This window comes from Podarcis erhardii, assembly GCF_964252035.2.
Source record: "Podarcis erhardii genome assembly, chromosome: 7".
NCBI classification, from domain to species: domain Eukaryota; kingdom Metazoa; phylum Chordata; class Lepidosauria; order Squamata; family Lacertidae; genus Podarcis; species Podarcis erhardii.
In genome coordinates, this window is record NC_138511.1 from 70,101,519 (window position 1) to 70,126,387 (window position 24,869).

A 24,869-nucleotide genomic window follows, 5' to 3' on the forward strand; every position below is an offset into this window, starting at 1 on the left:
ATTTCCCCTCACAGAGCTACATTTCCCGGAGTTGTTTAACAACCAATCTCTCTTTCCATTGGGAATTAGGAATCTCCTAACAACTCTCAGCACCCTTAAACAAACTATTGTTCCCAGAATTCTTTGGGTAAAGCAGCAGCTGTTTGAAGTGGTATCATCCTGGTTTAAGTGGATGGTGCGAATGTTGCTTTAGTTCCTTATTTTTCCAATATTATGTTCATTTCCCCATGTTTTGACATCAGCTTGCAGATTTCCTCATGATGAACCACCAGCATTTAAGTGTGAATTTCTGTTTGTATGCAATTTCACCTAATATGCATTTTTTTTTGCAAAGCAATTTATTTTGCAAAATGTATACACCGCTTGATTTTTTTATAAAAGCCTCAAAGTTGTTTACAAAAAAAGAAAAAACAAGAAAAAAAATACAACCCTACTTTAAAACATACCAAAGTTTAAAATACTAAAACAGAATAATATTTCCTCAGCTTTCTAAGTTCCAGGGTCTGAACTGGGAATGTTCTATGTGCAAAGCAAGATACTCTCCTAATGAATGTTGCTTCCATGGGTGGAGTCCTGTAATGAAGTTTGCATCCAACTAAGTTGCACTCAGAGGGGTACCATGAACCTTAGTTAGTTGTGTTTATGAACTTTAATCCATCTACTCTGTGTCAGAATAGCATGGGATGTAGTCCTGAGTTTTGTAACCCTGAATGCTCAAGTTAGGAGGTGAACTCAATAAGATCCCTGCTTTTGTATGGGGAAAGAAAGGGTAGGTTGACAATTACTATTTTTGTTTAAAACACCGATACCCTTGTCTTTTGCATGTTAGCTCCGGTAAGAAGCAGTTAAAATAAGCTTAGCTTAATTAGCCGACAATAAGAAACATTAAAATCCAATAAAATATGCAGCCCAAACAATAGGATGAGATAAACACACACGATAAGTAAAGCAGCAGCTACAGTAGATTTTTAAAAAAGGAAAGACAATGATGACAGCAATCAAGAGGAAACCCAAAGAGAAACAGCAGAAGGCAATTTAAAAAAAAAGGGGGGGGAATACTTGCACAGCCACTATGGCACAAGGAAAGGGGCACCTTGCCTGGCATGATGGTAGCTCGTGCCCAGAGGACAGGAGGCAGCAAGACCAGCAGTCGGTGGAGCCAAAGGCAGAGCCACCTCCTGTCTGGTTATAAGTGCGAGTGGGTGGTGGTTGAGGCTGGTGGGGCAGTGCCCCATTTCCCCTAATGGACCAGATTCCAGAGCCTTGGTACCTAACAGAAGTACAGGAGGCTCTGGCTATGCAAGTCTAAGAAGGGAGTTGCATAATTTAGGTGCCACTGCAGAAACATTTGATGATCTTCTCCTACAGTAGAAAGTGTCCTTCCATACTGCATCACGGTGTGGTACACTGGTTTGACATCAACTGATAGGAAGTGCCTACAAAGAGTGGTGAATAGAGGACAAGATATGGTGAATACAGGACAAGACAAGGCTGTCCCATGAATCCGCTAGGTGAAATAGAGGAAGAACGTTGCCTCAGAAGAGTGAGGAAAATTCTCAGGGATGATTCACACCCTGGCCAGCACTTTCTTGTTCTCCTACCCTCAGGCAGAAGATATAGAAGCATGATTAGTTGCACCAACAGGGTAAAGAACAACTTCTATCCGTGGGCTGTTAGCTGCTGAATGAAAAGATAACAACAGGGCAACTTGTTTGCGTCAGTAAACGTGGGGAATTAAGACTAAGAGAGCTGAGTGGGGGGTGCTCATGTAATCTCACTGTATACAAGTTGTACAAGTGACAATAAAGTATTTCAATTTCAATTTCAAAGAAGTTTCTCTCTCCAGTAGCCACCTAGGAAAATAGGAAGCTATCTTATACCAAGTCAGACGAGTGGTCTATCCAGCTCAATATTGTCTACACCAGCCTTTCTCAACCTTGGGTCCCCAGTGGTTGTTGTTGGACTACAACTCCCATCATCCCTCACCACTGGTCCTGCTGACTAGGGATGATGGAAATTGTAGTCCAACAACAGCTGGGGACCCAGGGTTGAGAAAGGCTGGTCTACACCAACTGGCAGCTGTTCTCCATGGTTTCAGAAGGATGTATTTCCCAGCCCTACTTGGAAATCCTGTGGCTTGAACCTGGGAACTCCTGACTGGAAAAGCAGATGCTCGACCCCTGAACTGCAGCCCTTCCCATAAACCTTATGGGGTTGATATTCTTTTTATATATACAATATTTTTTATTAAATTTTCAATTTTACATTTCCCTTTCCATGGTTCATTTTGCATATCACACATCCCTGCATATTTTACTATAACCATTCAAATCAATTTTCCACTTTTACATCCATCAAAAATTATTTACTCTGTTGAATTTATCTTAATGCTGCCAGTGTTTTCAGCTGTATACAGTTATTTTCCATATATTCAACAAATGTTTTCCAGTCTTCTTTAAATGTATGTTCTTCTTGCTCTCTTATTCTGTATGTTAAATCTGCAAGTTTTGCATATTCTATCAACTTCAGTTGCCAGTCCTTTTTAGCTGGGACCTCACTCACTTTCCATTTTGGGGCTAACAAAACATGGGCTGCAGTTGTTGAAAACACAAATAACATTTTCTGACACCTAGGAATTTCAATCTGGGTTATCCTCAACAAAAAGGACTTTTGTGTTTTGGAGGAAAAGTAGTTTTAAACATTTTTTTCAATTCATTATAAATCATTTCCCAATATACCTTTACCTTTTTACATGTCTGTCACATGTGAAAAAAATGTGGTTGATATTCTTGACCTGTTATTTTAATAAATTGTAAGCCTTTTATTTAGCATAGCAGTACTTAACCTCCATTTTGTGGAGGCATCTGTGTATGTGTATGTCAGGTGGTGGTGGTGTGGTTGCTCGGGAGCAAACAGGCAAGACTCCAACCTGTCTTTTCCAGGCTTTATTATCTGTACAAACTATTTTACATTGCAGAGCGTCACAACATGTCTGCTCAGTCGCTAGCAGAATCTGGGAGTGGGTGGTCCTTCAACTTGCCCCAGCATAGCAGTCTTTTGACCCCCATCCTACGCCTCCTCTCTCTGCACGTAAACCGACTGTGCCGAGAGGGCGTGGGCAAAGGGGGACCTGCCTCCCCCCCACTTTGCTCAGGTTCAGTGTTGCGGCTCTCTCTTGCATCTTCCTAGCCCTTCCTCCCCTCCCCACTAGACGTGGGGCTTCCCTCCTCGCCGGAGGAAGAGCTGCTTCTCACAATCTTCAGAGGCTCCCCGTAACTCAACTGCCCTTCCACCTCTCGCCTCTGAGCTAATAGCAGTTCCCTGACAGTGTAGAATTATTATTTTCTTAGATTGAGATTTATGAGTCCAACTGGGATGAAAGCTGCCCTACATTCTGAGCTTTCAGATTGTACCTGTGGGTCACTGAAGTGCATCTTGGGAGCACAGCCTATTTAGTGCAATGCTCTGTATTCACCCCTGTGAATCATGACACCCTGTGACACGATGGGCCATTCTTTGGCTGGCCATCATTGGGGGGGGGGGGCACAGCTCAGTGGCAGCGCCACTGCTTTGCATGCCAAAGGTTGTGGGTTTAATCCCCAGCATCTCTGGTTAGCGCTGGGAATTCTCCCCTGTCTGAAATCCCAGAGAGCTGCTGCCAGTCAGTGTAGACAATACTGAAATAGAAGGCTCAATGGTCTGACTCTGCAGCAGCTTCCTATTATGACATATGTGAGTTTTGACACAGTCTAACTGAAGGGTCAAAAATAAGCAACACCAGAATGGTACCTAGAATTATTTCCTGATACAAATAAGCTAATAAAAGATTCAGTGCCCACATTTCTTCTTTCTGATCAAAGGCCTTGGAAGATGATACTTTTGTTTTAATTGCAATTTGTATCTCAGGTTTTTGTCTTTTGCAGTGTATGGTATTTTAAATACGCCCCCCGCCTTGCATTAGCATTAGCTTGCATTTTGAACAAGCATAGGTTTTAAATGCTCATGTTTTATTCTTTTATTACTTTGTTTCAGTGGATATGTGATGGTAACAAAATGATTGATTGATTGATTGGTGGAGGTGAGCAACATCTGAGCAGGCTTCACCATGCCAACCACACACACGGAACAGGTGCAAAGAAAAGAGATTAGCTTGTAATAAGCCCTGGTTTTAATTATGAACGTATTACGGTGCGGGCATATCAGAGCCAGAGCTCATTATACAGATGGGAATTATGAACAGGCAAGATTTGTAATGTGGATCAACTAATTAGAAGTTTCAGCAGCATCTCTTAGATTCCCCCAACCATGAGACACTGGGGGAATATAGCATCCCACAATTAGTCCAGTGTTAGCAGGTGGTAAAAGGAGAACAGTGAAGGCACCAGCCTCATATCACTAGCCAGGGAGTTCCAAAGTTGTGGGTGCTGCCAAGATTGATTTCATGCAAATGTGGAATGAGTGTTACATGGCACCTGTAATAATGCCCATTCTGCACATATCATTCATGTGTCTTGGGGCGGGGTTAGTATCCATGCTTGTATATATGGGGTGAAACCAGGTTTGTGGCATATTACAAAAGATCTTATTTACTGTCTGTCTGTCTGTCTGTCTCTCACCATGTACCGTAATTCAAGGAATTTTCAGCATTGCTTAGATCAAGCAGAATACAAACCCCACTGTCTCCCCACTATGCAGAATTTTCAAAACTTTACAATAATCCCTTTTAGTTAACACCCCCCTGCTAAATAGACTGACCCACTGTCTAGCCTATGGGCTGTCCAGATGGTGCCCTCTAGACTCCAGGTTCCACCATCTTTTGCTAGACTCCAGGTTCTACCATCTTCTTGGTGTGATTACAGCCAATCCGGGATCCTGTTGCAAGCAAGTTGTTGCCCTGATGCTATACAGCCAAGCAGAGCCAGGTATGATGGGAGTTGAAGTCCAGCAACATTGGTGTGTGTGCTCATCCAGACTTTCCATGTAGCTAAGCACACTTTCAGCCTAAATCCCCTTCCTTCTTGGCACTGCTAGACCACTAGAAGTACAGTGGTACCTCAGGTTACATACACTTCAGGTTACATACGCTTCAGGTTACAGACTCCGCTAACCCAGAAATAGTGCTTCAGGTTAAGAACTTTGCTTCAGGATGAGAACAGAAATCGTGCTCCGGCGGCGCAGCAGCAGCAGGAGGCCCCATTAGCTAAAGTCGTGCTTCAGGTTAAGAACAGTTTCAGGTTAAGTATGGACCTCCAGAACGAATTAAGTACTTAACCTGAGGTACCACTGTTCTGTAATGGAAGGAAAACGGCTCAAACTGAGAAAAGCTGTAATGCTATTGCGACTGCCTTTGCCAGCCTCAAAGGGCTGGGAGATGTAGTGTGCACATCTGCAAGATGCTGGCCCACCTGGGGCTCTGTAGCTCAAGTTTTAAAGAACTGGAAGAAGCAGATACAATAGCAAAGCAGCCTCCTTTTCAATCCTAGAAAAGAGAATTGCTGCAGGAGCCTGCTCCATCCATTTATCTTCCTTCCTTCCTTCCTTCCTTCCTTCTTGAAAGGCAGAGCCTTTCCTATCAGAAGAAGGGCAAGATTTGCCACTACCACACTAAAAGGACTCGGCACACATGCCGTCCTGAGAAAACCCCTTCATCCCGATTTGATTTATTTGATAGATTTACAAAAAAGAAAAGCACACACCAATAAATAAATTTTAGAAAGGTGCAAGATGAGACATGGATGCACAAAGCATTTTTTTAAAAAAAGAAATCAAGACTCATTGCGCTCCTCCCTGCTCCCCCTTCCTTCCCGTCCAGGGTGCCCCTGCCCCTAACTGCACCTCAGAGCCAGCACGCCATGCAGGGCTGGACCTTGTCAGCAGCAGTCTCATTGCCTCCTCATCTCCAGCAGCTGCTATGAGAGCCAGTGTGGTGTAGTGGTTAAGAGCGGTGGACTGGTAATCTGGTGAACCGGGTTCGCGTCTCCGCTCCTCCACATGCAGCTGCTGGGTGACCTTGGGCCAGTCACACTTCTTTGAAGTCTCTCAGCCCCACTCACCTCACAGAGTGTTTGTTGTGGGGGAGGAAGGGAAAGGAGAATGTTAGCCGCTTTGAGCCTCCTTAGGGTAGTGATAAAGCGGGATATCAAATCCAAACTCCTCCTCCTCCTCCTCCACTTCTTCTTCTTCTTCTTCTTCTTCTTCTTCTTCTTCTTCTTCTTCTTCTTCTTGCTGCCCAAGGGAGGAGGTCAGCAGTGGTGGTCATGGAAAGCCTATGGAGAGGCAATGGGTTGCTCCCTCGAGGCAATCATTGCCAACTCCCCTGCTACTCAGGACAAACACTGGCTCTTCCTGCTTCCTGAACTCAGCACTGGTGGGGGAAAGAGAGACATTCCGGGATCAAGTCAGAAACTGGGATGGCACTCATAATTCCAGAACTATCCATGAAACATAAGGACACTTGGAGGGTATGCAATATCAGGAGGGCCACTGGTTTTCCAACCTTGTTATGAAGACACATAATTGTGGGAGAATCTCAAACTTTTTTTGTCTTAAAAAGTTTAGATTGTGTGTTGCAGCATAATGTGTGAGAGAGAGAGAGGGGCAGAGAGAGAAAGAGAGAGAGAGAGGGGCAGAGAGACAGAGACAGAGAGAGCGCATTTAATGAACATTTATTGAAGCTTCCCGGTATTGTTTTTATTATTGTTAATAATTGTCACACCTTTTAGCAGACCTTGTCAGTCATTACTTTGAAAGCCCAAAGCCTTTCCGTTCTATAATTAGTAACTGCCACAATGCCTTCCGTTTGCTTAGAGCTCCTTATCCAAGAATGTTAAAAAATATATCACAAGTGTTAATTAAAGTCTTACAATATCCAGGTCTGGGTGATAAAGATAATTGCTTCGCATTCAGAGTGAAAAGCCGTAGGCCCAGAGGGTGTGGAACACAGGGACAGGGAGATGGGTTTGTGTGTGTGTCTGACTGTACATCGGAGCGAAGGCCAAGCTGGTCCAAACCACGGAGAGCAAAACTCAAAAGTTTGATCTTCAATGCCCTTGCTTAATTTTCTTTTGACTTCCTTGTACCTTTGTTCTCCCATTGGGGATGCAAGACCTCTAAATAGGAAGAGCACAGGAAGCTGTTGTTGGTCCATCTAGCTCAGTATTGTCCACACTGACTGGCAGTAGCTCTCCAGGATTTCAGACAGTTTTCCCAGCTCTGTGTGGGATGCCAGGGATCGAACCTGGAACGTCCTGCATGCAAAGCAGTGGCTCTAACCATTGGGCTACAGCCCTTCCCTAAATGACTGCTTTGTGGCTCCTTATTGCATGTCTCTTCTAGCTATTACTCCCTCTCTCTTGGAAAAAGAACAGACCAAAAATCCACTCCTATGTCTGTAGGGCTGGGGGAACAGAAAGGTTGCATTGTTGGAGTAGTGTGTGCATTTTTCCCCATCGGGAAAACAAGTACCACTTCCTCATCGTGGCAGGGTACAAAGAGGGCATCTCAGCAGAGCTGCCCGTAGGCCTGGTTCATCTGGCCATCAATGTGTGACACCATTGTTTAAGCATCTGTTCTAGGTGCCCATCTACTACTGAGCTAGGTTCAAGGTCCTTGTATTCATTCACAAAACCTTGGCCAACTTAGGTCGAGGGTACCTCAGGGACCCCCTGAACTGGTACATCCCAACTCCATCACCAAGATCATCTGTTGGAGCATCACTGGTCATTCCCTAAATTGGCAAGACTCATTTGATGACAGCAAGAAAAAGAGACTGGAGTGTCACTGGCCCAGTCCTGTGGAACACTTTGCCAACAGAGCTTTTTTTCTGTGTGAGCTTTTGAGTGTCCGCTGAAAACTTTCCTATTTTGTTGGGTTTATGCAGGCAAATAAGAATACATCTCTGCAAAGTAGTTGCCTGCTTTCTGATTTCAACCTTTTTGTTCCACGTTCTCTTTTCCTGTGGTCTCCAGCAACTGGTACAGGCAGCTCCCCATGTTTGTGCATTTGAGGTACGCACAGCTACACACAGTTGTGGAGGCAGTGCTTAGCCCTCATAGCTAGTAGACATTGAAAACCTTCTCATCCATGAAAATGTTTTCTTTTCAGTGGAGGAGAATATTTTAAAAACATGATCCTCAGCTCCTGTATTGTCAAGCCCTATTGCCCTTGCCACTTCCTTCTACTGTAAGGATGGGCAAATCTGCCAGTTTCAGATTGTTTCCCATTTTTCTCATCTCAAGTTCTGTTCTCCACATTTCCACATTTGTTTGTGAATTTATTTATGTTTCTAAAAAGTACTCAGTAGTATTCAGTAGCATTTTGGTGCAAGTTTCTCACATTTTGGTATTTAATTTTGCCCAGTATATGCATTTCTGCATAGCACATCCCTCCCCAAAGTGTGCATTTTTCTATGTGACTTTCCACCAATGTATGCAATTATATGCTATGCACACTTTACCCCTGTATATGCATTTTTTTTACACTGCTTGGCAGGAGAACTGCATTGCAAAATTCACTGAAGTGCAACTTTCGAAGGATGGCTGCCTTTCGGTTTTCATCTTGTTTTTGGAAAGTGCAAATTTGGTAGATTTGCTTTTAAATGAAAACTAAATTAAATGTCTCCCCCATCCCTAGTGGACAGGTGCCGGTTTGAAATAATTGCTTCAACTTAAATAGAAATGGGATGTGGGTGGCGCTGTGGGTTAAACCACAGAGCCTAGGGCTTGCCGATCAGAAAATCGGTGGTTCGAATCCCCACGATGGGGTGAGCGCCCGTTGCTCGGTCCCTGCTCCTGCCAACCTAGCAGTTCAAAAGCACGAAGTGCAAGTAGATAAATAGGTACCACTCCGGTGGGAAGGTAAACGGCGTTTCCGCTGCTCTGGTTCACCAGAAGTGGCTTAGTCATGCTGGCCACATGACCCGGAAGCTGTACGCCGGCTCCCTCTGACAGTAAAGCGAGATGAGCGCCGCAACCCCAGAGTTGTCCACGACTGGACCTAATGGTCAGGGGTCCATTTACCTTTACCGTTAAATAGAAACAGTCATTCAATTTAAATAGACATTTGAAAGGATAACTGCATTTCAGTTCTCATATGTGATCTGAGAAGTGTGAATGAGGGATGATGCAAATGATTTTTGAAAGATGCATTCTGCTTCACCTATTTTTTCAGAACCTATGACTTAGGTGGGTTTGCCTTCAACCATGACCTGAGTCAAATTTCTCCTCCCCACCCCGGTTCTAACATTTCCCCTTTAAAACCAGCTCAACCTCCTCATTCTAGCCTCATTCAACTGGAGCAGGCTTCAACCCGTTCAGATCCCAAACCCAGGACCCACCTCTAACCCAGACATGCATTTGAGCAACCCATTTCTTAACCTTATATTTGCCTGGCTCCTTTAACAACCCATCTTGAATCAGGCAGTGGCCTGATAGTGGTCATGGTCCACCAGTTGAAGAACAGAGTTCTACTGTACATATAGACCAGGTTTCGGAGAAGGAGTTATTAGGAAACACTTTCGAGTGAAACACCTTTTCCTAGGAAATATCTGCACTGGGAACGTAACTTCTCCTCCGCTTTTTGTAATGAGTTCTGCTGATAAAAGGAAGAATTCTCTCTTTCTCACTCTCTCCACCCCCACCTCTCTCTGTTCCATGCCAGTCTTCTTGGCCCCCCTTCCTGGCCCCCTCCCCCTCCCCTTTGTTTCAGGGATATGTTACTTTTCTCTTTGCCGCCGCTGGGTGTGACTGAGTCCCCCCCGCTGCGCCGGCTGAAGCAACTGCATCAAACGAGCGCCCTTCTTTTAATTGCCTCGACAACCTGCAAACCAATAAAGCGTCCTGTGTTCTCGGGCCTTGTGAAAAACACAAAGACATCAATACAATGTCACTTCACTCCAGCGTGGTTTTGTCTTGTAATTTATTGACACAAGCTCAGCGTGGAGCCACAGGGACGCAGAAAGAGTCCGTACAGCATGCTCTCACCTCTCCTCCGCCCCCCTCCTTTGTATTTCTTTCTTATAAAACAGAGACCCTGGATCCAAGACTTGGGTGAGGTGACCCTGGGGATCAAAGGTCAGGGAAAATATATATAGTATTTGGGCCATTACCCTGCTGGTTTGTCTTTGCCCTAAACCTTCAGGGCTGGGGAAGTGAGATGACAAACTATAAATAAGGCAACCCTTCCCTTTCATCCTATTCCACCCTGTTGTGCATCTATGCAGGAGAATGAGCTGCAGGAGAAGGGTGTGAAAATAACTATGGGAAGGTCTGGGAAAGCTTCCTAAAGGTAAAGGTAAAGGATCCCAATAGTTAAGTCCAGTTGCAGATGACTCTGGGGTTGCGGCGCTCATCTCGCTTTACAGGCCAAGGGAGCTGGCGTTTGTCCACAGACAGTTTTTCTGGGTCATGTGGCCAGCATGACTAAGCCGCTTCTGGCACAATGGAATACTGAAACCAGAGCAGCACACGGAAACACCATTTACCTTTCTGCCGGAGTGGTACCTATTTATCTACTTGCACTGATATGCTTTCGAACTGCTAGGTTGGCAGGAGCTGGGACTGAACAACAGGAGCTCACCCCGTCGTGGGGATTCGAACCACCGACCTTCTGATCGACAAGCCCAAGAGGCTCAGTGGTTTAGACCACAGCGCCACCCGTGTCCCTCTTGGGAAAGCTTCCTAGGAATGTGCATTTGACATTTGTAGGTTTTCTGATTTACGGTCATGGGGGCTGGCCCATTAGGGCAAAGGGGGTGTTGTCCTACCAACTTCTGTCTGCCCTCATGCAGAGCCCAGCTGCCCTGCTTTCTGACTTGCAGCTTGTTCAGGGAGTTGCAATGACTGTCGGCTTTCGCTCCTCCTCCTTAGTTTCAATTTTGCCTTTGTAGGGCTTGGCAGGTTAGAGGAGGGTGGGGGCTTGAATGAGTTGTCACTGCCTAATATTGGCCTCCATGTCTTCCAACCTACAAGTCCCAACAGGCATCATTCTGGGAAGCCAGGATGAGTTCTGTAGCCTTTTTGAGATGTGCCCACACTGGGTTTGCTCATGCAACGCCAACCCAAATTTCTGCACTACAAGAATGACTGCTGTGGTTATGAGCTCCTTGCTTTTCTTTCTGCAGGTTGATTTCCACCCTCATTGCCTATTTAGTGGCAAACCACACTTTGTTACCACATTTGGGCAAACTGTGCTTGCACAAACCATATTCCACCCCTCAAAAGTGGACTTTAGCTGGGTTCCACATTGGTCAAAAGGCTATACGGTATGTTTTATACAAATCATAGTTTGCCAGGTTTGTCACAACAAACCATGGTTTGGCTTTAAATAGGAAATAAATTTGATGTGCTCTGTGTGCGCTAAAGCCCATGCATTTCCAGGTGAGAGGATTAGAGTGCATCAGACAGAAAAGGCATTGGCTTGAGACCTTGGAGAGCTGCTGTCGGTTAGAGTAACAATTCTGAGCCAGAATTGATCCAGCATGGTATAAGGCAGCTTCCTATATGGCTGAGAGAGTGGTTGGAATTAATGCAGCACATGGTTTGAAGACTCTCAAGTGGTAGTGGTTATTAGGCCTAAGCCAAAATGTGTAGCTTTTTGCCCCTCCCCTGTACCAAAGACACCCCCTCACTATGTCTTAAGGTACAATCAATCAGTGGCAAAAAAACAAAAACAAAACTACATTAACCTTATCTATAGAGTTATGTGTAGCTACTTATTGTCCAGAAGATAGTGATAGAAGATAGCTTCTATTTCCTTGAATATTACAATTTGCTGTAGGAAATAAATTGCATGAATTTTCAGCTCAGTGCAATATAGATTGGTGTTTTGGAAATGGCACCATTTCAGCAACTGTATCGTGACCAATTGTTATTATTATCATTAATCGATTCCATTGAATTTCATCCAAACAATTATTAGTCTCAGAAACTCTGTACTGCTGAGATGTGTTTAAAATAGTGCAAAAACCATTACACAGATGTATGCTATAAGAAAATAAGAAGAGCCTGTTGAGTCAGGCCAGTGGCCCATCTAGTCTAACATCCAGATGCCTGAGTGAAACAGCCCTCTCCTCTCCTCTCCTGCAGCTTCCAGCAACTGAAATTCAGAACCTTTCATACCTTTGACCACAAAGAACAGAGCATTGCCTTCGTGGCTAGCAGCCCTTGATAGCCTTAACCTTCACAAATTTCTCTAATCTTCTATTAAAGCCACCCAAGTTGGATTTTTATCATTCCAGAACATAATGAAAAGTGACCGTCATTGAAAACCTTTATTTGATTGCTCATTAGATGCTCTTCTAACTACGTCATATTACTATTATAATAGACCAGATTTTATCAAACTGTTCTGTTACTGTTGGAGGCTTACTCTTCCTCCAGTTCTTAGCTAGGGAGTTTTTTTTTTGCAACTATTATTTCCAAGTCTATTTCTAATGCTAAAAGCAAAGTCTTGGAGTCCAGGGATAATGAGTAACCTCTTATCTCATTGTGTTGCAAATTAAATGCCAGAATGTCTGTATTTATTTATTTTTAGCATTTCCAGAATATGTGCAAAAGACTCTGCCCTTGGAGTGGGACAAGATTCATTTGCTTTCCACACCATTTAGATAAAGGACCGGGGAACTATGGCCTTCCAGATGTTTTGGGGCAGGGGTCAGCAACCTTTTTCAGCTGTGGGCCGGTCCACCATCCCTCAGACCATGTGGTGGGCTGGACTATATATTTTTTCTTTGGGGGGGGGGATGAACGAATTCCCATGCCCCACAAATAACCCAGAAATGCATTTTAAATAAAAGGACACATTCTACTCTTGTAAAAACAAGCTGATTCCCAGACCATCCGCGGGCCGGACTGAGAAGGCGATTGGGCTGCATCCGACCCATGGAACTTAGGTTGCCTACCCCTGTTTTGGGGCTGCAACATCCACCATCCTTAACTGTTGGCCATACTGACTGGGGGAGCTGCAGCTTCTCTGCCTCTGATTTAGAGCAGGGAGCTACCTCAGTAGGTTTGGCAGCAAGCTTGGGGCAAGCATGAGAGAGCTTCTTCAAGGTTCAGTTGGGGGACTTGGGCACCATTTTCAACCCATCTTCTCTACAAGGGGACAATCAATATCCTTAAGAGGGATATTGTAGAGTTGGAAAAGGTTCAGAAATGGGCAACCAAACTGATCAAGAGGATAGAGTGCCACCCTTATGAGGAAATGTTGCAGCCCCTGGGATTTTCAAGTTTAGAGAAAAGTTGAGTAAGGGGCGACATAATGGATGCTTTTAAAATTATGCAAGGCATGGAGAAAGTGGACAAAGGATTTTTTTTTTCCTCCCTTAACAAATAGAACTCACTTTGACAGGGTTCTGTGGTCTATTCAGAGATGACTCTCTGATTGTATGTGGTTGTTTTATCTTTGTTCAATAAAATAAAATTAAAAAAAGAACTCATGAACGCACAAGTAGCTGAGTGTTGGAAGATTCAGGACAGATTTTTTAAAAAGTATTTTTTCATGCAGCCCATGGTTGAACTATGGAACTTGCTCCAACAGGAGGCAGTGATGGCCACTGACGTGGATGGCTTTGAACGACAATTGGACAGCTTCATGGAGAAAGCTTCTGAAGGCTACTAGCCATGAAGGTTATGCGCTGCCTCTATAGTTGGACGCAGTAATGCCTCCAGTTGCTGGAAACTACAAAAAGGGATACAAGGGATGTGGGTGGCACTGTGGGTTAAACTACAGAGCCTAGGACTTGCTGATCAGAAGGTTGGCGGTTCGAATCTCTGTGACAGGGTGAGCTCAGTCCCTGCTCCTGTCCCCCCAGCAGTCGAAAGCACGTCAAAGTGCAAGTAGATAAATAGGTACCGCTCTGGTGGGAAAGTAAATGATGTTTCTGTGTGCTGCTCTGGTTCACCAGAAGTGGCTTAGTCATGCTGGCTACATGACTCGGAAGCTATACGCCGGCTCCCTCAGCCAATAAAGCAAGATGAGCGCCACAACCCCAGAGTCGGCCACAACTGGACCTAATGGTCAGGGGTCCCTTTACCTTTACCTTTACCTTTACCTTTACCTTTACCTTTACCTTTACCTTTACCTTTACCTTTACCTTTACCTTTACCGGAAAGGATAGTTCTCTTGTGCTTGGGTCCTATAAGGGTTTCCATAGTTGGCCACTGTGAGAACAGGATGTTGGACTAGATGGGCCATTGGCCTGATCCAAAAAGCTCTTCTTGCATTTCTTATCAGGCTTGTGGATGGCTACGGCAATAGGCAGAGCTGTTTGTATTCTGCTTTCCTTTTCTTCAAGACTCTCTGGATCTAGTTATTAGGGAATCAATAGCTTACTCCCCACCTGGCAGCTGGTGCGCCAGTGTGATTGATTTGCTGGCTTCAGCTAAATTGCCACCTTGTACCTCCTTGTCAATCTTCTAATGTTTTTTAGTTTGTTTGTTTGCACAGCTATTCCCCCTCCCTTCCCCATGCTATTTGCCAGACCCTCCCCCCCCCACCACAATGAAGATGTTTAATTTTAGGATGCGTTAGACTCACATGCTGTTCCGTACCAACCGCCTTCAACCTTCTTAAGGGGGGGGGGAGTTACAGAGAATATTGAAGTCTTCATTGTTCATTGCGCATAATGAGAGCACATGCAATACCATTCTCAACAGGATCAGATGTGCTTCTGAACGCCCACCACCTTTGTTTACAGGCACAGCTTTCAGAAAGGAGGGGGGACGACGGGGAAATACTGGAATTTAATAACTGAGACACGTGGTGGCTGGGTGCTTTCAGTACATGCCACAAAATAGAGGATGCGCCTTAGCACCCAGAACCACTGCTATAAAACCATAGAGGTTCTCTGCACATTTGGGGAGGAAGAAAAAATTACGTGGTGCAGGGACAGTGCTACTTCAGTGCGTAGGTTGGGGTGGGACAAGATTTTCAAGACTGGCAATTTCGCCTCCCTTTTTCTAGAGAGCTCTAGTGCAGTCTTCTCCCTGACCTGCCAGCTTCATATTTTTAAAAACATAAACAACCCCCTCAGCAACCCTCAGGAACTGGTGCTCCATTATTATTATTATTATTTTTTAAAGTAAAGTAGATAAGAATGGATCAGGCCCATCTAGTCCAGCATCCTGTTCTCACTATGGCCAACTGGATGCCTGTGGGATGCTCGCAAGCAGGATTCAAGTCCAAGAGCACTCTGCCTACCTGTGGGGCACAGGTGGAGCTGTGATCTAAACCACTGAGCCTCTTGGGCTTGCCGATCGTAAGGTTGGCAGTTTGAATCCGTGCGAGGGGGTGACCTCCCATTGCTCTGTCCCAGCTCCTGCCAACCTAGCAGCTCGAAAGCAAAACAGAGTGAGCAGATAAATAAGTACCTCTGTGGTGGGAAGGTAAACAGCATTTCCATGCGTTCTGGCTTCCCTCACGGTGTCCATTTGCACCAGAAAAGGTTTAGTCATGAGTGGCCAAATGACCTGGAAAGCTGTCTGTGGACAAATGCCGGCTTCCTCAGCCTGAAAGTGGGGATGAGTGCCACACCCCATATTCAATTTTTGACTGGACTTAACTGTCCAGGGGCCCTTTACCTTACTTTTACCTTTACCTACCTGTGGCTCAGTGATGGAAGAATTGCTGCTTTCCAAACCTTGCAGGGCTCTCTGGTTTTTTGCTTGTTAAACCCACCCACCAACCCACCCACCCCTCATTGGTTCAGTGGGTGAGAGGAAATCAGCATGCCAATTTGGGGGCTGGTATAATTCCTCACTCTTATTCCGGAGGTCAATATTTGGGGGATGGGGGTGGGGAAGAGGCTGGATTTGGTGGATCCAAATTCTTCTCCCCCCATCAGCCCCTCACATGCCCCCATAATGTCTACTTCATGGCCTCAAAGATCTCCAAATGCTGAGGGGGAAATTAGCTGTGGACGTAGAGCTTTTCATCGCGGCACCAGGTTGGCTTCCAACCTTCTAACCTCCATCTTTGAGACCAGAGAGAGAATGATATCCACTGTATCCAGTGGTTTCTACCACTCTTCCTGGGAGTTTAGGATTGCTCCCTAAAGACCTTTACATCTTGAATTGAAGCGGTCAGCATACAAAGTGGGCTACTGTATTGTGAGTTAAGGAATGCCTGATCATGGGTATTCATGAACTGCTTCTTGGTGCCGCAGGGTTCACCAGGGAAGACATAACCCAAATACTCTTAGATAGTGCTGTGTTGTGGGTGTGGAGGAGAGAAAGTTCTAGTAACAATCCCCCCCCCGTGGTTTTTAACCTAGAATGTCTGGTGAGAAATTCAGCTGCTTTTCTTTCCAGGGATGGGATGGCAATCCAGAGCCGGGAGGGGAACTGTCAATGCTGCTATGGCAACACCCCCACATTATGATGCTCAATCAGAATTGCAGGCAAACTGTTACGAGAGGTGGCACCGCAGATGGGCTAGGTCTTGTAAGGAAAACTTGTTGTGAATAAGAGCTTTGTGATTTTCAGATGGCGGATGCACAGAGACAAGCATCGCATACTGAGAAGTGGTCACAGCAGGTTCTCCACTGACCAGGAGAACCCAGCTTTGCAGCTTGCCTTGTGCAATTGCATGCATGCCAGCTAAGCTCAGGGAGGGTCAGCTTTTGAAGAAACACCCCCTCCTCTTCTGCCTTGGGCAGGCTAGCTGCATTTTTTAAAAAGTATATTTTAAAGTGGCATGCATGCTATCATCTGGACTGTAAAAACTATTCATAGGATTGCTGATGGGAGAGCCCATCTGACTGGCGATGGCTGTCCATGTTTGCACTTAGGAGGTACTTCCCAGCCCTACTCAGAGATGCTGACCCTGGGACCTTCTGTAAGCAACAAAGAGCTATAACCATTCAGCTCTTCCTGAGAACCAGGGCTGGATTTGGGGCAGTGTGGGCGGTTCCCCTGCACAGCACTCTCAAGGACAAAATTGAGAAGAGCCATCACTGAGAAGATTCATTTGGGGGCACCAAATTCTGGCCACACTCAGGGGGTCTATACTGGCAAAGATTACCAATGTCCACCCCTGCTTTTGACTGAAGATCTCCCAGCTGTTGACTGAAGGACCACGCCTAGGGGCAAAACATGGGAGAGAGGGTTGCAGAGAGTCAGTATTTGTCGTCTACACACCACTCACAGACAGCAAACACGGTTTTGGTTTTGCCTTGCAGCTGGTAGGGATGAAGTGTTTTGTTTTTTTAAGAAGTAGGAATCATCTCTTCCATATTGATGATTGGCAGTCCAAGGGCTGCTCGTTGGAAGAGTTAGAATGGAGCAGAAGAGGGCTGAGACTCACCCTCCCACTCCCTTTGGAGATCTGCCGCCCAAGTACAATGCTCTACTTTTAATATTAAACATGGCACAAAACTCCATTATTTCCTAACTCTCCAAAGCACACATAAATATCCAGCCAATCCATCTTATATGGGATTGAACTAATGCACTGCTGTCCTCTAGTGGATGGAGTTGGAACATCTCAACAGTGCCTTCAACCCTCGAGTCAGACTTGCCCCGGAATCTCTCCCAGAGTCGACCTTGGCTGTTGATTCGGGGTCTCTCCCATGGGATTTCAGTGAAGGCTCTCTGAGACATTGCAAGTTGCAACAGAAATTTGGACGCAGAGGGCCTATGAAGTCCTCAAGCCTGCTGGAGCTAGGCAAGTGTTTGGACCAGCCGGAGACTTTAGGAAACCTCACGAGTTGGTGGTTGGAAATATTCTGTGGATATCATTGTTATGATGATGATTATTTTATTTTTTCATTATTGCAAACATGTGTTTACAATGTTTCCGAACAACAATACAAGGGAAACACACCAAAGATTGGTGAAGGATACAGGATGGCAGGGAAGGAAAGGAAATGAAGAAAAATAAAATAAAGAGAGAAGAAGAAGAAGAAGAGTTTGGATTTGATATCCCACTTTATCACTACCCTAAGGAGTCTCAAAGTGGCTAGCAATCTCCTTTCCCCTCCTCCCCCACAACAAACACTCTGTGAGGTGAGTGGGGCTGAGAGACTTCAGAGAAGTGTGACTGGCCCAAGGTCACCCAGCAGCTGCATGTGGAGGAGCAGGGAATCAAACCTGGTTCACCAGATTATGAGTCCACCACTCTTAATCACTACACCAGACTTGCATTGGCGGTACATGTTATGCATTTAGAAAAATGGAAAGGCAGTGTGGTGTATTGGTAAGAGCTATCTCTTTCTGGCTCATGGGTCATACTTTCATTAGGGGCTCCATGTTATTGTTGGATCTGGTCAAAGGTGGGTATTGCCACTCCACTCTCTGCCCAGCCCTTTCTGCAGAAGGGCTCTCCCACCAGCAATCCTATGAATAGTTTTTACAGTCCAGATGCTTGCACCTTTTTGATAGCTATATCTACCTACTTACCTACCTACCTACCTACCTACCTACCTACCTACCTACCTACCTGGGAGGGCCACAGTTTCTCTATCCCTGTCTTGGAACCTCTCATGTCCTCAGTGACCCTTTCCCCAAGATAGGGACCTTTTGTTCCCCTTAGGAAAGTGGCAGGAAATGTCTGTAAGTGGTATGCGAGCCCCAGGTTAAATTCAGCTTAGTAGAAAAGCAGCTGAACTGGAAATGGGACAGTTGTGTTCAGATGGAGGTGCATTTTCATGCATTTCATTCTGAATACTTATTCCATTCTGAGAAATAAGATAGTTGACAGAAGATGGAGGAAGAAGAGACCCATCTGCATGGAGGAGGAATTTGGCTTCAATCCAGTATGATATGTTGGGCTGTGTTCAGGAATGGGAATCAGTCAAGTGAATAGGATGGTATTCATTCACATAGTAGCTGTTGTTTTGTTTTCAAGTCCACAAATGATATGTAATTAATGAAATGTAATTACATTTTCCCCACATTGTTTTGACATTTCCTTTGCATTGCAATGAATGTCAGCGTACATACTTTGCCTTAAATTTGTCGGCAGCAAGGCAAATAAAGGAGCATTTTGAGGAAGCTAAACTGTGGTTTGGGTTTTGCATGTCATTTATGGAAGCTATGTTCAATAAAAGACAGAGAGATGAGTAACATAGTATTTGGAAGAAACGGAACGGCAGTGGAACAGAAACAGTGGATTGTGAGGAATACAGGTTAGAACAGAATCGCTGCCTTTTAATGTCCCTAGCTTCATGACTGAGTGGGGGTTTGAACCCTGGTCTCCCAGGTCCTAGTCCAGCAGTCTTAACCACAACACCACACTGGCGCTCATTCTGCACTGGCTCTAAAGAGCCAATCAGGGCAGGAGAATGAGGCACGCAGAGCAGAAGCACCTGTGGTTCAGCTGATCAACGAAAGCCCATTTCTGCCAAAGCAGCAGCATCTGGATTTAATTCCCATGGCGCTCCTGCAGCAGGTGCGGGGCTCTGTCCTCTCACTGGCTTGCTAGAGGCGCTCAGCCCGTTGTTCCCTGGGGTCACCTGTTAGCATCTGATCTGTTTCGGAGGATCTCCAAAGCCCAGAATTTGCGCTTCTAGCTGGCCTTCCTGCAGATCATCTTTCCCACAGCAGCAGGTGCACTCCTACGATGCCAGAGATTTTCATAACTGCAGAATGCCTGGGGAGCCGGAAGAGAAATGGGCATCGTTTGGAAATGCAAACGGCGCTGCTTTACATATTAGAGGAGCATAAATATGCCCTGCCAGCTTGGCTTTTATAAGCTCAGAGAGGGCCCCGGCAGATCTAGCACATGTTCGATCATGGGGAATTTAGGCCTGCCACGCAGGGTGTGTTTTCTTTTTAATGGCTTCTTTCAGCATATCCCATCACTCACGCACCCTGGGCCCAAATTAGCCAAGCCGCTTACTTCTTCCTTGGCTGCTTTTGTCACTGTGGCGAATGCAGCAGCAGCAGCCTCAATTATTTAGAAAAGCTCTGCTCTCAGCCTTCATCACTCTCCAATTAAGTTCAGGTTCTTAATTCTTTAAGCCAGGCTCCCTGCTGGATATAGGGTAAATTATGGGGGGAGGGGGGATGTTTATGATATTCAGAATGATCTCACTTTTCAGAGGGAAACATCTGAAACTTTTCTTCTTCTCCTGTACAGTGGGAGCAACACTCTTGCCCTGATTTTATTTTTATTTTTTTAAAAAACACCAGGGCTGGGGAAATTTTGGGGCTCCAGACATTGACTCCAACTCCCATTAGCTCTCAACTGACTAGGGCTAATGGGAGCTGCAGTCCAGAATTACCTAGAGCACCATCCCTGTTTTTGGTTGCCTCCAGCTTGCCAGTCTTTATGGGGAAGAAATACCAGCAATTTAGCAGCTGAATTGGATTAAAGAACTCTTTCACAACAAATCTGCCTTAAAAACAAAACAAAGACTTTTTAGGGTTTAGAAGGTGGTGGGGGAAAATATATTGAATAGTATGGGAGAAATGATTGATTAATAGGAAGACATGTAAATGACCTGCAATTCATGTTGTAAGAAGGCGTCAATGTCCCTTTCCCCTTTCACACACATATTCTGAGATTCAGAATATTTTTTTTCTTGTTTTCCTCCTCCAAAAACTAGGTGCGTCTTGTGGTCTTATAGAGCGAAAAAGACGGTATATGAAAGACGAACATGGCTTGCCCTCCCCCATCATGTATTGTTTGACCTTTAGAAAAGTGGGAACTGTCTCTCTTGGCAGGCGTGGAAGTATATATTGTGTATGTGCACACATGCTTCTGGGAAACTTGCCCAGGTTTTCCAGAGGTAGGTATACAGGTGTTTAAAATTTCATGCACATGCCTATTTACTTTCATGTTTTATGCAGGGCATCTAGGAAAAGAAACCCATAGTGGTGCTTCCTGGAGCAAACTCAACATTATTATTATTATTATTATTATTATTATTATTATTTATTATCAACTTGGATTTATTAATTTCAACCACTGCCTCAAGCCAATTTGCAGATAAGATAATTAAAAACAGTTAAGAATATCATGCAGTGCTTACCTTAGTTGCTCAGACCCCTACTGTGTATTGTATATGTATTGTGAAGGACTGCACCTCAGTGTTCCTCTTCAAATCTGCCCTTTATTTAGAATTATTTTTTTAATTTAAATTTTAAAATAACCTTTATTATACAACAATTTACATATGACATATACAATGCATAGACAATACATATAACAACATAAACAACATGGACACTAACCTTTATTTAGAATTATGAAGACTGGAACTTTAGTTTATTTTTAGAAGAAAGATCATAGCTCAGCAGCTGAGTCTGTGCCAAGTTATTTATTTTATTTATCTATTTCATAAAATGTATACACCACTTGACTATAGACACACATACACCCCAAACTTCAAAACTTCCCTGTACATGGCTACCTTCAGATGTCATCTAAAGGTTGTATAGTTACTTATCTCCTTGGCTTGGGGGTTGCATCACTCCATACCCTCCAATATTTCTCTGATGAAAATAGGCATGTCCTAGGGAAAGGCGGGACATTCTGGGATCAAATCTGAAACCGGGGTGGCTTCTATAAATCTGGGACTGTCCCTGGAAAATAGGGACGCTTGGAGGGTCTCCCAAAGTGGCCTTTGACCTGGTACAGCAGAGCTCTTCTTATGTTCCACTAGTTCTTCTCATGTTATCCCCCCCCCCATTTTTTTTAATTCATTTTATAATACAAATAAACAGCACAAACAGAAAAACAAACAATACAAACAAATTCTTGTCTTATCCTTATTTTTTCTAAACATGGTTATGTGAGCTTCCCCAAGTCCCCCCTATCTGATTTTCATTTTACCTCATCTTTAGCAGTTTACATATATCATAATTTTTAACCATTTTAAAAAATCACACTTACTTTTACCATAAAAACCTTCACATTTATCCCTTACAAATAATACTATTTTAAAATACATTATCTTCTACTTCTAACCCTACAGCCTATATCTACTTCCAAAGCTATTCTAAAAATTAAATATTAACATATTTTTTTCAAATATTCTTTAAACTTCTTCCAATCTTCTTCCACCATCTCTTCTCTCTGGTCCTGGAGTCTCCCAGTCAGTTCGGCAAATTCCATATAGTCCATCATCTTCATCTGCCATTCTTTGATAGTTGGTAAATCTTGTTTCTCTTCTCATGTTATTCCTAATCATTTTGGGGAATCAATGTAAGGTCTTTCATACGTGGAGTGGACTAGGAAGGGGAGCTTTTGTCCTTTACTTTGTGGAAGAATACTGATTAGCATTTCAAACTGATTAGCACGGGGCCTGGTTTGAAACGCAAACCTTCCCTTAAGTGCTTTCAAAGTTGCAAGGAGGATTTCAACACTTGCATGGTAAATAATCAGAGCCTATGTATACTTGAGGTAGTAAAGAACTGTGGGAAGTTAGGCAGTTATTGCATGCTAATGAAGTGGAAGTTAATTATTAATGCAGCTTTATTGCTAGTTAGTAGCTGGGTAATAGCTCAACGCATGGAGAAGCATGGCTGGCGATTGCTGAACAAACAGCACATTTCCCTGCCTCTGAGTGCAGTACCCAATAAGCAATTCACAGTGGGGAAAATCACTCTTGCAGCTGGGTATGGCATCCAGTTCAAATTCCACCATGTTGTGTTGTGGTTTGGCCCCATGATGAGAAGAGGAGCCAGAGGGACAGTGACAGTGGTGTAGGGCTGGGCGATATATAGTTTTCAACAATGCAATATATCACCAGCTAAACATTGCAATATACTGATATGTCACAATGTCTGAAATAAGGATGGAGCTATGTAGAGGTGAACAGCAGGGCTGCACAATATATGGTTTTCAAAATTGTGATATATCAAGATATATCTAGATACAGTGGTTACAAACACCTTGGGTTACAAACACTTCGGGTTAACCCGGAAGTAGTACCTCGGGTTAAGAACTATACCTCAGGATGAGAACAGAAATCGCATGGCGGCAGCGTGGTGGCGGCAGCGGGAGACCCCATTAGCTAAAGTGGTACCTCAGGTTAAGAACGGTTTCAGGTTAAGAACGGACCTCCAGAAGGAATTAAGTACATAACCAGAGGTACCACTGTATACTGATGTATCATGATGTCAGAAATAAGGATGGAGCTATGTAGAGGCATCGGCTGGCTTTACAGTTTTTCCCACATTGTGATTTTTGCATAGCATACATTATCATCATTTATTTATACCCCACCCATCTGGCTGGGTTTCCCCAGCCACTCTGGGCGGCCCCCAACACAATATTAAAAACACGATAAAACATCAAACATTAAAAACTTCCCTAAACAGGTCTGCCTTCAGATGTCTTCTAAAAGTCAGATAGTTGTTTATTTCCTTGACATCTGAAGGGAGGGTGCCACTACTGAGAAGGCCCTCTGCCTGGTTCCCCGTAACCTCACTTCTTGCAGTGAGGGAACCGCCAGAAGGCCCTTGGAGCTGGACCTCAGTGTCCAGGCTAAATTATGGGGGTGGAGACGATCCTTCAGGTATACTGAACTGAGGCCGTTTAGGGCTTTAAAGGTCAGCACCAACACACACATCATGATTCACAAGTCAAAAATTATGAAACCGATATCATGACATGGACTTCCAACTGGATTTAGATGATATATTGATATATCACCCAGCCCTACAGTGGAGTGGGAGGGAGTTTTGAACCCCAGACTACACCCCATATTGGATGTCCCGTTTTTTCCAGGTTACTTGTGGGGTATGCGCTAGCTGTGGCAATGCACTTCCTGCTACCAAACAATGCCAGAATGAGGAACTGGGGTTCCTGTCCCCCAGCAGTAATATAGAAAGAGCTACAGGCTTTTATCCAGGTCTCCCTAACCTGGTGGCAGTCCAGTAACAAGGAATTAGAATTGAGGAAGCCACTAAACCGCATTTGACCCATTAAAACGGTTGTTTGCCCAGCAGAATCCAAGGTGAAACAGGTTGCCCTTTATCCCACTTCCTGTCCAGGAGGGCCCAATGGCGGGATTGGAACACCTTCAAAACCTACAGTTCTATGACTTTATGACCAGCCAGGAAGATGGACCAAGCTGCAGTTCTGGTGCCTCACCACATGGGGCAGCTGCATGCAATACAGTAGTACCTCAGGTTACATATGCTTCAGGTTACAGACACTTCAGGTTACAGACTCCACTAACCCAGAAATAGTGCTTCAGGTTAAGAACTTTGCTTCAGGGTGAGAACAGAAATCGTGCTTTGGCGGTGCAGCGGCAACAGCAGGCCCCATTTGCTAAAGTGGTGCTTCAGGTTAAGAACAGTTTCAGGTTAAGAACAGACCAATGGAACGAATTAAGTTCTTAACCCAAGGTACCACTGTACTGGCATCCTGGCTGGATCATGGCGGCAGGTCTCAGTGGTGTGAGAGGCAAGCAAAAGTGTGGTAACACCGTCGTATTTTTTTTAACCGATGGGCTTCTATTGACCCTCTCGTGTTTGCATCTTTAAATGGCAAGGTTATCCAGGATAAGTGTCGTATTATGTAAATCCTTTGTCTTTAATATCTGGCTGTTTCTCGCGACTGGAATCAAATTGGCATAACCCCATGCATTTACTGGAACTGCTAATGTTTACACATTAGCTTCTTTTGGTTTAATATACGAGCCTTCAAGTTGCAAATTGATGTTTCTGTGAGCTGAGCAAATTATTTTTCTATTAAATGCAATATTTAAAATGGCTTAGAAAAAGGAAAACAAATGACTGGCAAGAATTTTAATATAGCCACTTCCCACGGACCCCTAATCAGCTTATATCAGCTGCTGAAAACCGGTAATGGCTTTTTAAACATTTTTATTTTACTGGGGGGTGGGGGAGAGGTAGGAAGGGAGCACTTATTGCAACTGGCACCGCGCATAAATGTCAGGTTTCGTGTTTGAAATAATT

General features: G+C 44.4%; 1 protein-coding gene across 10 annotated transcripts in view; it reads left to right on the forward strand.

Moving 5' to 3' along the window:
- The window catches only part of PTPRU (protein tyrosine phosphatase receptor type U), a 389,916-nt gene that overhangs the window by 78,789 nt on the left and 286,258 nt on the right, over positions 1 to 24,869 (forward strand). The gene's annotated exons all lie outside the window — the stretch shown is intronic.